A 12,366-nucleotide genomic window follows, 5' to 3' on the forward strand; every position below is an offset into this window, starting at 1 on the left:
TAGCCCATATTTATTAATTGAGGATTTAAGTATAAATTATTGATTCTCTAGTTAAAGAAACTGAGTTCATTTATTGTTGATTCTTTCTTGGTTGAATTACTCTATACCCTCATTTTTTACTCTTTCTGAGACTCTGTTTACTTAGCTAAAAATTGGCAGTAATAATGTTTGCTAATTTCAGAACCTACCTTTGTGGAACAACCAATAAAAGCACTGAAAGGAAACTAGAAGAAAATAATGATCCCATATCCCTTCATGGAGAAAGTTTGTGGGTCTCTCAGTGTTTACTTACAGCTTTCTATTATCAAGCTGTTGATTGGCAGGTAATGGCTTTGAATGCTTACTTTCCACCAGCTGCTAGAATAGGAAGTGAAAATTGTAAGTTGCTTGCAAGCTATGAATGTGCATTAGAGTAGCTTAAAAGCATTATTTCTCCTTGGTAATAGAAAATTTTGAAAATGCATTTGCTTCTGACTATGATTTATTTGGTCTTTCTGGTCTGAAATACAAAGTTTAAGCAATCCTGTTTTTATTCAGCACCATATTTAGAAAAATGTATGAGTGCCATCTGCTGGATTTCTTTGGTACCACCTTGGACAAGTTGAGATAAAAATGGAGGAAGTTTGGGAATGACAAATCCTTATAAACAAGTGAGATTTCCTTCCTTTCTCCTTTCTTTCCTTCCTTTATTCCCTCCTTCCCCATCTATGTAGATATAACTTTTAAATTTCTATATATAATTTCCAATCGTTCCATATATAATTTTCAAATATGATACCAATTTTCAAATTAATATCACATGTATCCAAGAGAAAATATAAAGTTAAAGGGCTGTAAAAGTGAAATTTTAGTAATATTACAGTTTCTACTTTTGCTAATGTTAAAAGAACCTAGTTGGTTTAATCAGGACCTTTTATTTATTTTTGAGTTAAAAAATATAAGACTTTTGCTCTGAGACCACATGAAAAGTTGGTGTAAAATCATATTCTTGATTATACAACTTCTTAGTTTGTTAACCTTGATTAGTGTTTGTCTTTAGTCTTCAAAGATTCACTCGTGAACTGTTGGTCCATCAAATCACGTGAAGTCATTCTACTTAAGATCTTTGGCAATTGACCTGCCAAGCACCTTTAATCACCAGATATGTGTTTTCTTTAAAGCTTGACTTTAAACTTCCTATCTCCTTATCATTTATCATCTACAGAATTCATGTTGTTTCATGAGTTAAGTGATTGAAATATTTTCTAGCACAGTTCTGCTGATGAAGGGAAATTGGGGTGAATCTCTGTTGACTCCAAGAATATCCTAATAGTTGGATATTTGACAGTATTTCATGTGTCCAATCCATCACCAAGTCTTGTTTCTACCTTCAAAATACATGCAGAATCTGGGAGCTCCTGTCATCACAGCATGGCTACCACCATGGCATAGGCTCCCGGATACTTCCTGCCTTTCTTTTATGTTTGATTTGTCTCTTAGCACTTATCCTACTATTTTTCTTATTTATCAATTTTGTCACATTCACTATCTTTCAGACTAGAATATAAGTGTCATGAAATTGTCTCTTTCACTGCTATCTCCCCAGTACATAGAACAGTGCCTGACACATAGTATGTATTCAAATAGCTTATTTCTTAAATGAATGACTTTACTTTGAGTGATTTTCCTCTTTCTCAAATAAAATATTTTATATATTATTTAGTAGGGATATATGCTTGGTGTTTCTGTCAACTCTAAATTGTAATGTCCAAGTATGTATAATCTCTGTCATTTACATGCATGCAGATTGACTATACATCTCTACATTTTAAGGTGAAAAATGAGCACCTACTGAGCAAGAAATCATAGTTGTGATATGGGACCAAAGGTGACTAAGATGAGGTCCTTTTGGTTACAGAACTTGCACTTCTACCTGAGGATTATTAAGGGGTTGTGGGGAATGGCAAAACAATTCAGACTCAGAGCTGCTAGATTTATTCTTCAGTGAAATAGGAGATGGGTTGCATTTTGTTGCATTTTGCTGATTTTTCTGAGGGGCATCGGTTAAACTTGGCAGTGATTCTTGAGGAGTTTGGTGTTTTTCCTGACCTGTGAACACTTGACTTGTGTGTGTTTTGGTGTTAGAGTCCAAATTCAGAATTCCATTTTTTATCTCTTATACTAGGTGCTTTACATAAACCAGCTCGAATCTTCACCACTATCTTAAAAGATGGGAATGTTGGTGATTGTTTTTTAGCCAAGAAACCAGAGGCTGCGAGCCTAAGCAAATTACCAAGATAATGCAGTGACAGTTTCCAAGCAGATTTGAACCCAGGACTACCTAAATTTAGTCCTCTCTAATAAATGCTATCTTTCCCAATTCAGAATACATAGGTACTAATTTGCCTGGGTTTAGAGATGCACCAAAGAGATTTTTTTTTTTTTCATAGATGCAGAGAGCACTTAACTAGGTACCAGGGATTCTTAAACTGCCTCTTCTCTCCAGTGGTGGCCACAGCTTCCTCCTTCCCAGCAAGTGTGGAGGTAACTGGAATAAGAATATTCCTTCCATATGAGGAATTCTTAATCGCAGGAAACAAACTGAGTGTTGTTGGAGTGGGGGGTGGGGTGGGAGGGATGGGGTGACTGGGTGATAGACACTGGAGAGGGTATGTGCTCTGGTAAGTGCTGTGAATTGTGCAAGACTGTTGAATCTTAGATCTGTACCTCTGAAACAAATAATGCAATATATGTTAAGAAAAAAAGAAGAAGAAGAAGGTAGCGGGAGGGGAAGAATGAAGCGGGGGAAATCAGAGGGGTAGGCGAACCATGAGAGACGATGGACTCTGAAAAACAAACAGGGTTCTAGAGGGGAGGGGGGTGGGAGGATGGATTGGCCTGGTGGTGGGTATTGAGGAGGGCACATTCTGCATGGAGTACTGGGTGTTGTGCACAAACAATGAATCATGGAACACTTCATCTAAAACTAATGATGTAATGTATGGGGATTAACATAAGAATTAAAAAAATAATAATAACATAATAAAATTTAAAAAAAGTAAAAAAAAAGAATATTCCTTCCTTTCAGATACTGCAGCAGTGTTTCTTTCTCTGCCAAGTGTCTCCCCGTACCATCAGGCAAATTGAGGATGCCATCTCTGCCCCACTGAACCTTTACTAAATGTGCATTATAGTATTATCCAGCAGTGATATAATTATTAGCCTCCTCTGGACTGTGAACTATATGAGGACAAGAATTTTCATTTATCTTTGCACGCTGAGCTCATATCAAAGATTCTTGCACATTGCAGGTACCCAGTAAATGTGGAAGACTTCATGTATATGATTAACTTCCACTTCACATACTTAGTGGGTTGATTAAGTTCTATAGATTGGCCTGGACCCTAATAATCTTCAGTAATCTTGGTGAGGGAAGGTGATTGCTAAGATTTAAACAACCTACTTCTCCTGAAACTAATATTACACTATATGTTAACTAACTGGGATTTAAATAAAAACTTGAAACAAATAAATAAATAAATAACTTAATATTAACTTTTGAACACTAGGTACCTACAATTATTTCTTTCTCAAATTCTCGTCCTGGTGATTCCTCCCCTCCAAAAAAAAAAAAATTCAAATTTGCTCTCAGTACAACCAATTACCATTTGCCATTCACAGTTGCAACTTGATATTGTTAAAAGGGAAGTTGGGGATACTCACTACTATGGGAACATTTTAAAAGGAATTGAGTAAGCATATGGAAAAAATAGCTGATGACAGACTACCAGAATTAAAGAATTTATGTATACATACAAACCAGTGGAAGAAGTTCTTCTTAGGGAAGGACATTTGGTTAATCTGTTCTGCAAGTGTAGAAAGCATCAGAGTTGGCCAGACTACAACAGTATTATGCAATGATGATGATGTGTGAAACAGACTACTTACACATGTTTAATTCAGTTCTGATTTCTGTTTTCATAAAACCTCATTAATTAAGCTTAACTGGGAATACACTTATTTGAAACCGAAAAATGGAGTCAGTTTTTGTTCTAACAAAAACTGGTAACAGTTTCATTTTTACTGTGCACACTGTTGAGTGAAGGCTGACTGGCTGGCTTTAGAGAGTAAGATAAGACTGATGATGAGTTTACATATGTGGCCATGCCGGTTGTGTTAATTTCCCATTGCTGCTGACAAATTACCACAAATTGAGTGGTTTAAAATAACACACATTTGTTATCTTACAGTTCTGGAGGTCAGAAGTGTGATAGGGGTCTCACCGGACTGAAAGCAAGATGTCATCAACTCTGCATTTCTTTTGGAGGCTCTAGGGTAGAATCTATCGATTCTTGCCTCTTCTAGTTTCTGGGGCTGCTTACATTCTTTGGCATGTGGCCCCTTCCTCCATCTTCCTCCATCCAGCCCATCAAGCCAGGTTGTTCTCACGTTGAGTCTCCCTGGTCTCCCTCTTCTGCCCTCCTCTTCAACTTATAAGGACCTTGTAATTTTGAGGCCCACCTGGACAAACTAGGCTTATCTCCTCATTTCAAGGTCAGCTAATTAAAGATTTCACTCCATCTACAACCTTAGTTTCTCTTTGCTGTGTAACTTACATATTCACAGGTTTTGGAGATTAGGATGTGGACCTCTTTGGAAGTGGGTATTACTCTGCCTAGCACATCAGTGAAATATTTGTGCTCTCTAAGACAGGCTAAGCTTTCTTCTCTATTGTACAGCACATTTTGTGTTTGGTTTCCTAGTAAGTCCTTTTAAATTGAATGAAAAATTTAGTATTAGTTAATGACATTTTGCTTTTTATGATTCTGTAGCCTATCTCCTGGCCTGCAATCAAGTGCAAACATAATGTCATTGAGTTATTTCTCTCCTTCCCAGCAAAGTGGGTCCCGTAGTCCTGTAACAAAGATGTTTCGTGGGCAGTTCTAAGTAGTTTTTTCTTTATCTCCTTCATCTTCTTCTTATCCTCAATGTTAACATCTTTGCCTTTCCTTTCTGAGTTTCTTCCAAACACATTTTTATAATTTTTTTCCTCTTATTTTCCACTTCTACTCTTATTGTCCAGTCTTACCTTGTTTATCTGTTTTCCTGGGTTACTTTCACTCATGGATAATAAAAGAAGTTCGGTCCCCTTTTTTAGGTTTTAAAATGTGACCTTAGTCCCTCACTGAATCTCTCTTCTCTGGTAAAAATCTTCATTTGGAAGACTCCCCAAAGAGCATAAAACTTCAGAGTGACCTTTATAAACTAAAGCTAAAATATCCACCCTCAAAGTATCCTTCAGGAAAACCACTTTGTTGGTTCAAATGTGTAGAATCTGTTTTTATTTAAAAAGAAAATACTGCAAAGTAATGACAAGGAACAAAGTGTGTGTGTCTCTGAAGGCTTTTCTGTCCTGTTGATTTCCCACGGCAGAAATCTGTCTAGTGACTTACCAGACATCTCTATAATAATCTTGAATGAACTTGTTCTTGTGTATTATTCATAGAGCTATTAAATATATTATAACCATCTTCAATTTAATGACTATTAAAGTTTTGCTCTGGTGGGTGCTGTATGGGTCACACCAACACAAAATAAGATGTGGTCCAAATCTGTAAAAAAAACTTAATTCAAGAACACTGTGTTGCCTTATGAAATCAGCTTTGTGTTCAAGATAAATATTTTTATTTGCTTTTAACTCACCCAATTTCAAAAGTGGTCATGTGGTAGCTTTAGAATCCTCTTCTGGCTCTGCCCTTCCTATTTGGCCTTGGGCAAGTTACTTAATTCTTTTGGAATTCAGTTACCTAACTGGTAATAAAAGAGTAAAATAATATCCATTGTGTTGGGTTGTTGTAAAGATTCTATGAGAGAGAATATATAAAGGAACTAGCATAATTCTGACATTATGTATAAAAATCCTAGTCATTTCTTTTTAAAGATTTTATTTATTTATTTGACAGAGAGAGACACAGCGAGAGAGGGAACACGAGCAGGGGGAGTGGGAGAGGGAGAAGCAGGCTTCCTGCGGAACAGGGAGCCCGATGCGGGGCTCGATCCCAGGACTCTGGGATCATGACCTGAGCCGAAGGCAGGCGCTTAACCGGCTGAGCCACCCAGGCGCCCCCAAATCCTAGTCATTTTAATTGTTGTTGGGCAGAAGACAGTATGGAACAGATAGTGTACCTTAGCATGGTCTTAATGTTTTTAGTGTTGTTCTTTATATGCAAAGATGAACTTTCTGGTTCATATACTTGGATTTCTTGCTTTGAGTCACCACAATTTCCTATGTTTGGCTTGTATCCCAGACCCATGACACACTTGGCTATGGGAGAGGTGCAGTCTGAAGCTGTGAAACAGATTGTCCTATGCAAACATAGTTTACATCTTTTGCCAAGTCTGAAACAACTGAACTGACCAGTCTAGCAGAACTTTTGGGGATGGTTCAATTTGCTTTTGTTGTTTTTATATTCTGAGATATAATTAATCTAGGAATATCATTTGTTGGATACTAAAGACTTTTCTAACTTCCAGTTGAAGGCAGCGGATTGAACACAAATTTTTACCTCTGCTTCTTCCCCCAAACTCTACTAATATGATAGTAAAATGATTTTTTTTTTGAAAGCCTAAAGAACAAAGAGAAAATGATATAGAAGAGTTGATAGTAGTATGATTTTGGAAGCTGGAAGTAGATGGATGATTGGGAGATGACTTAGCAAACTTGAGAAAGTGGATCCCAAAATGGCAGAAAAAAAGATGAAAACCACCTTGATTTGCCCCTAAAGAATTCTCAAAACACTTGGAAACTGGCAATACTATGTACCACTGGAAGTAGAAGTGAAGGTGGGATTGAAAACAAAGGGATTGGTTGGATGTGTGTTTAAGAAACACTGAGATCCTCAGGTCCTAGTCCCCATTCAGGCTGAGCACAGCAGCCTCCCAGCTCTGGCATGAGATTTTAGGCTTATTTTCTGGGAACTATAAAACAGAAGGTCTCAGGACAGAGGGTACTGGGCACTGCTGAGGATAGAGTACAATTACTGAAAACAGAGGGATTAAGAAAAGCTTACATTCTAAATGTTGTAAGCCCAACACTTTAAACTAGGCCTTGATTTGGGCAATGAAATTTATATCCTCTAGGCCAGCCAATATTCTCAATGTATGGTCCCAGGACCAGCAGCATCAATATCGTCTAGGAACTTGTTAGAAATGCAAATTTTAGGGCTCTCTCTCAGAAACTGTATAGGTGGGGCCCAGCAATCTGTGTTTTAACAAGATGTCTAGGTGATTCTGATGTACACTCAAGTTTGAGAACCATACCACTCCAAACAAAAGATTGGAATATCCTTCTCTGAGGAATTTCACAAGTTCAACAGAAAAGACTTAAGGAAAGAAATTTTTCAATGAAACAGTCCAGCCAGATGACCTTGGAGTGAAACTCACAGTTGACAAGTGCCACCCATGTGTCCAGAAAGTTAATTTAATTTAATTTTTTAAAAGATTTTATTTATTTACTTATAAGAGACAGAGAGAGAGAGGCAGAGGGAGAAGCAGGCTCCCCGCTGAGCAGAGAGCCCAATGTGAGACTCGATCCCAGGATCCTGGGATCATGACCTGAACCGAAGGCAGATGCTTAACCATCTGAGCCACCCTAATTTAATTTAATTTTTTGAGAGAGAGCAAGAGGGCAAGTAGGGGTGGAAAAGGAACAGAGGGAGAGGGAGAGAGAATCTTAAGCAAGCTCCATGCCCAGCACAGAGCCCAAAGCAAGGCTGGATCTCACAACTCTGAGATCATGACCTAAGCCGAAATCAAGAGTCAGAAACTTAACTGACAGAGCCACCTAGGTACCCCAAATAAATTTTAAAACATTTTACAGCCTCATTCTTAAATAGAAGCAGTCAATATCCACAAGACATTTCTTTAACAAGAAGAGGGCCTATCCAAACAAATAGGGGGAAAGCAACTTGGAAGAGATTACTCAGGGAGATGAAAGCTTTTAAAAAGTATTTGATATCCTCAGAGAGATAGGAGAAGATATTTGCCATTATAAGATACAAAATAAATGAAATTTAAAATGTTAGCAGGAGGTTTTTTTTTAATGAAAGAGCAAAAAGATAAAATAGAGCTATTAAATATAACCATCTTCAATTTTCTCTCCCAGAAAGTAGAGAGAAAAAAAAGAAGAAGAAGAAAATAGGAAAGAAAGATAAGAGTCAAGAATCAGTTCATTTTGTTCAATATCTGAAGAATAGGGGTTTGGAAAGAGAGCAGAAAAAAAAAAGGAAATTTTTCAAGAATTAAAGGACCTGAGTTTTTAGATGGAAAGAATCCATTAAGGGCGTAGTGGAATCATTCAACCTGCTGTCCAACTGACATCATCACAAAATTTCAGAATATGAAGGACAAAGATAAGATCCTATGAAGTTGCAAAGTGAAAAATAGGTCACCTCTAAGGGATCAGGAGTCAGAATGCTTTGAACTTAACAGCAATACTTGGATGACTGATCTAACAATTGGTTTACCAATTCAGAAGAGAGGTAGTGAGAATCTTATAGATACGGGGAAGATAAATCCCAGGATCATAGCTGTGCACCAGGCCTAGAGAGCAACCAATCCAAATGAAAATACCTCCAGAGATGTATTCCCAAAATGGAATTGCTACAATACCTGATATGTTGGAAATATTGAGAGGAATTTTAAACAACTTGGATAGAGTTTTGGTCAGTGATAAGTACATAGAAAACTAAGCAAATAAACCACAAGAATATCATTAACTCCAGGGAAAACAAAAAGTTGTGCAAGGAAGTATAAGTAATACTAATCATAATACTAGATAGCTCAGCTGTGGATATTTTGATAATCATATTAAGCACTGACTATTGATCTAACCAAAAGTATAACACAATGTTGGAAGGATAGGAGTGGGAAGAAGTGTGTTTGTGATGGTGGCAGATGTTTTGTGAGAAAGAAGACTAAATTCATATCTTTCATGTGGGAAATCAGTAAATAGTGCCAAAACTGAAAAAATAAGCAACAGCAGCATGTTAGTGACATGAAGGCAAATTAAAAAAATGAACAGCCAAAAGAGTTGAAATTATTACTTGGGAGCACACGTGATGGGAAGAAAAGGGGAGCAGGCATGGTGATATTGATAGTCTACATTAATACAAATGATTTTTGTAAAACTATATTTTGGAACGTTTGCTTTGTTTATTGACCATAACTCTAAACATGACATGCAAAGTAGATCTTTATTTTAATATAAATCATAAGTACATGGTGTGCTAGTAAACCAGCTCACTGAGGCATTGGGGGTGGGAGGAGCCCTGATTTGTAATGTACCGTTGTAAAGGCTTCTACCGTGGCTAATTTCAAGATAACAGTAACTTAACAGCTGGCTCACAAAGTTCCTAAAATTTAATAATCGACTCATACAAGGCAATATAAATCAGCTTATAATGACTTCAATAAAAGTACATGTTTTCGTTTTTGTTTTTAAAGGAAAAAATCCTCTCTGGCTTGCGTAAAAGTATAATGTTGATATGTGAAACATATTTTTCTTTGCAGTTGTTTTTTCTTTAAATTTAAATCACTTTTTAAGATGTAATTCATATGCAATAAAATGCACAGATTTTAAGTGGATTTTGATAAGTTTTGACAAAGATAAACACCCATGTAATCACTACCCAAAGCAAGGGATAGAACAATTTCATTTATAGTTATTGACTGGATGTAATCAGTAATTTTAGTAATATTGGATATTGGGTATGGGGCCTTAATGGTGGGACTACAGAATTCAGGCTATGGTGATCCACCATGGGATGTCTTTTATTTTTTTCCAGGCAAAAATTTAATAACTGGCAAAAATTTGGGACTACTAAATGGAGAATCAGTGAGATGATCAACCCTTTATTAATTAGGTTTTATATAATAAGTTTCTATCTTTGAAAGCTCTGTTTTAATGTACATTGGAGCAAATTAACTAATTTAACTGGGAATCCATAAGGTCTCATCTATCAAGCCAGTTTATAAGTGCCAAAAACTTACTTTAATTTTCATTCATTTTTCACTATGTTAGAGCATCCATACCCAATATGGGATATTTTAGGAAAATGGGTACTATGACTATAGGAAATTTAACAAGGCTACAGTTAAAGTGAGGCATACCTATTTTTCCCTTATATTATATTTAGTTACCTTCTTAGGATTATAGGGAGCATGATGCTTACATTTAGTGGGATCTCCAGGTATAACTAAAATTTTGAGCACTAGTATTAAGCCTATGAACCTCTGTTAATTAGAGCATTTCAGCAAATGCTGAAGTTAATTTATAACCTAGGTTATAGAGATACAAAAGCCTATTGGTGCCTTATTAATGTTTTTGTTATATAAATTTTTTAGCATATAAATTTTGGATTTCCAATTAAGAAAAAGAAAGGTGTGCCAGATAGAAGACTGTCTAAAGCAGAGCTATGTTAGGAAACAGAAAGGAAGCTTGGTGCGTATAGAAAAGTTGCAATATTAAAATTACACGGGACAAGTTGAGAAGATTTACTTCAATAGATGTGTAATTTGATCATGCAGAAAAGGTAGTGAAATCACGTCGTCATAAGTTGGCAGTGCTCTAGTCATAATGTATGCTGTTTGAATATAGTACAGATTATGCAAATCTTCTGGTTATACATTAACAATAGGAATTGTTTCCTGGTGCATGTCAAGAAGAATGACATCATAATGGTTGGTTTAAGGATTGATTCTAATAGCTGAACATAGATATAATAAATGAGTTCTGTAACACTGCCTTGAATCTTTCTGTTCAGAACATGAACAAAAGACATAACCTTCTTTGAACAAAACTGGACAAATCATTCCTTTATTATGTACCATGATTCTTTTTTTTTTTTTAGATTTTATTTATTTATTTGAGAGAGAGAGAGAGAGAAAGCACATGAGAGGGGGGAGGGTCAGAGGGAGAAGCAGACTCCCTGCCAAGCAGGGAGCCCGATGCGGGACTCGATCCCAGGACTCCGGGATCATGACCTGAGCTGAAGGCAGTCGCTTAACCAACTGAGCCACCCAGGTGCCCCTATGTACCATGATTCTTATGTATGACAATTTGAGAGGTGAAGAGGAGCCTTCAGATAAGTGCCTTAAGAGGCATGAAATATCTTGCATCTATGGGCTGCTGAGAACAGGAATATATATATATGTTCCCCCATTTTTAAGAAAAGTTAAATTAAGCTGTCTAAAAGTTAATTTCCTCCTTCACTTAATGCTATTTATTCCTTTGACCTGACACCTTATCTTGTGTTTTCTGCCTGTTACTTTTGTACACATTTTAATAGTTATTTATTGAGTGCTGAGTTAGTTGGGACACTTTTACTTGTAAAAGATCAGATATCCAACGCAAACTAGCTTCAAAAAACAGAGTGTGCGGTCTTGCTTAAGTAGTTAAGTCCTGGAATACATATTGGCCTTCCTTCCGCACAGCCAGATCCAAGGGCTTTAACAAAGTAATTAGACCAGTCTCTCTCTCCACCACTAGGTCTATTTTTCAGTCTTCTAGCTTCATCTTCAGGTAAACTCTGCCTACATGGTGTCAGAGATGGCTACGAGCAGCTTCAGGCTTTTATCATCAGTGTAGCTATCCCCCATGGAAAGAGTGCTCCTCCTGTACTAGTTCTAGCAGGTCTCTGAACTGGCTCTCATTGACCTGCATGGACAAGGTCCCTGTGCCTGGAAACACTCTCTCTGGTTCTGATTGGCCAGGCCAGGCTGAGGGGCGGGGCAAGAAATGAGGTCAGCCGAACGCAAACCACTGGGAAAAGAGAAGCATATTTCTCCAGAAGAAAGCGGAAGTGTTGTTACCACAAGGAGGAAGAATGAATGATGGGCATTACCAGCAAAAGTACTTTCTCTATTCCAAGCACTCTGAATGTCCACTTATTCTTAAGGGTTCAGTTCAGGTGTCATTTTTAAAAATTTTTTTATTGTTATGTTAATCACCACACATTACATCATTAGTTTTTTTTTTATTCTTATGTTAATCCCCACACATTACATCATTAGTTTTAGATGAAGTGTTCCATGATTCATTGTTTGTGCATAACACCCAGTGCTCCATGCAGAATGTGCCCTCCTCAATACCCACCACCAGGCTAACCCATCCTCCCACCCCCCTCCCCTGGTTCAGGTGTCATTTTATCTATAAAGCCTTTCTGGACCCTTTGCAATATAGGCAGAAATGATCCTTTAACTTTCATTTAGTTTTTACATTTACCTATGTTATAAAACATAATTTTGGCTCAGTTATAATTAATAATTTTGTCTTTCTTTTTCCTCCAGGCTCTTTGAGGACAGAGATCATATTTTATTTTTGTTTGA

Source organism: Mirounga angustirostris, unplaced genomic scaffold (assembly GCF_029215605.1).
Source record: "Mirounga angustirostris isolate CCGP_5_RB_7025 unplaced genomic scaffold, mMirAng1.0.hap1 SCAF_6, whole genome shotgun sequence".
NCBI lineage: Eukaryota > Metazoa > Chordata > Mammalia > Carnivora > Phocidae > Mirounga > Mirounga angustirostris.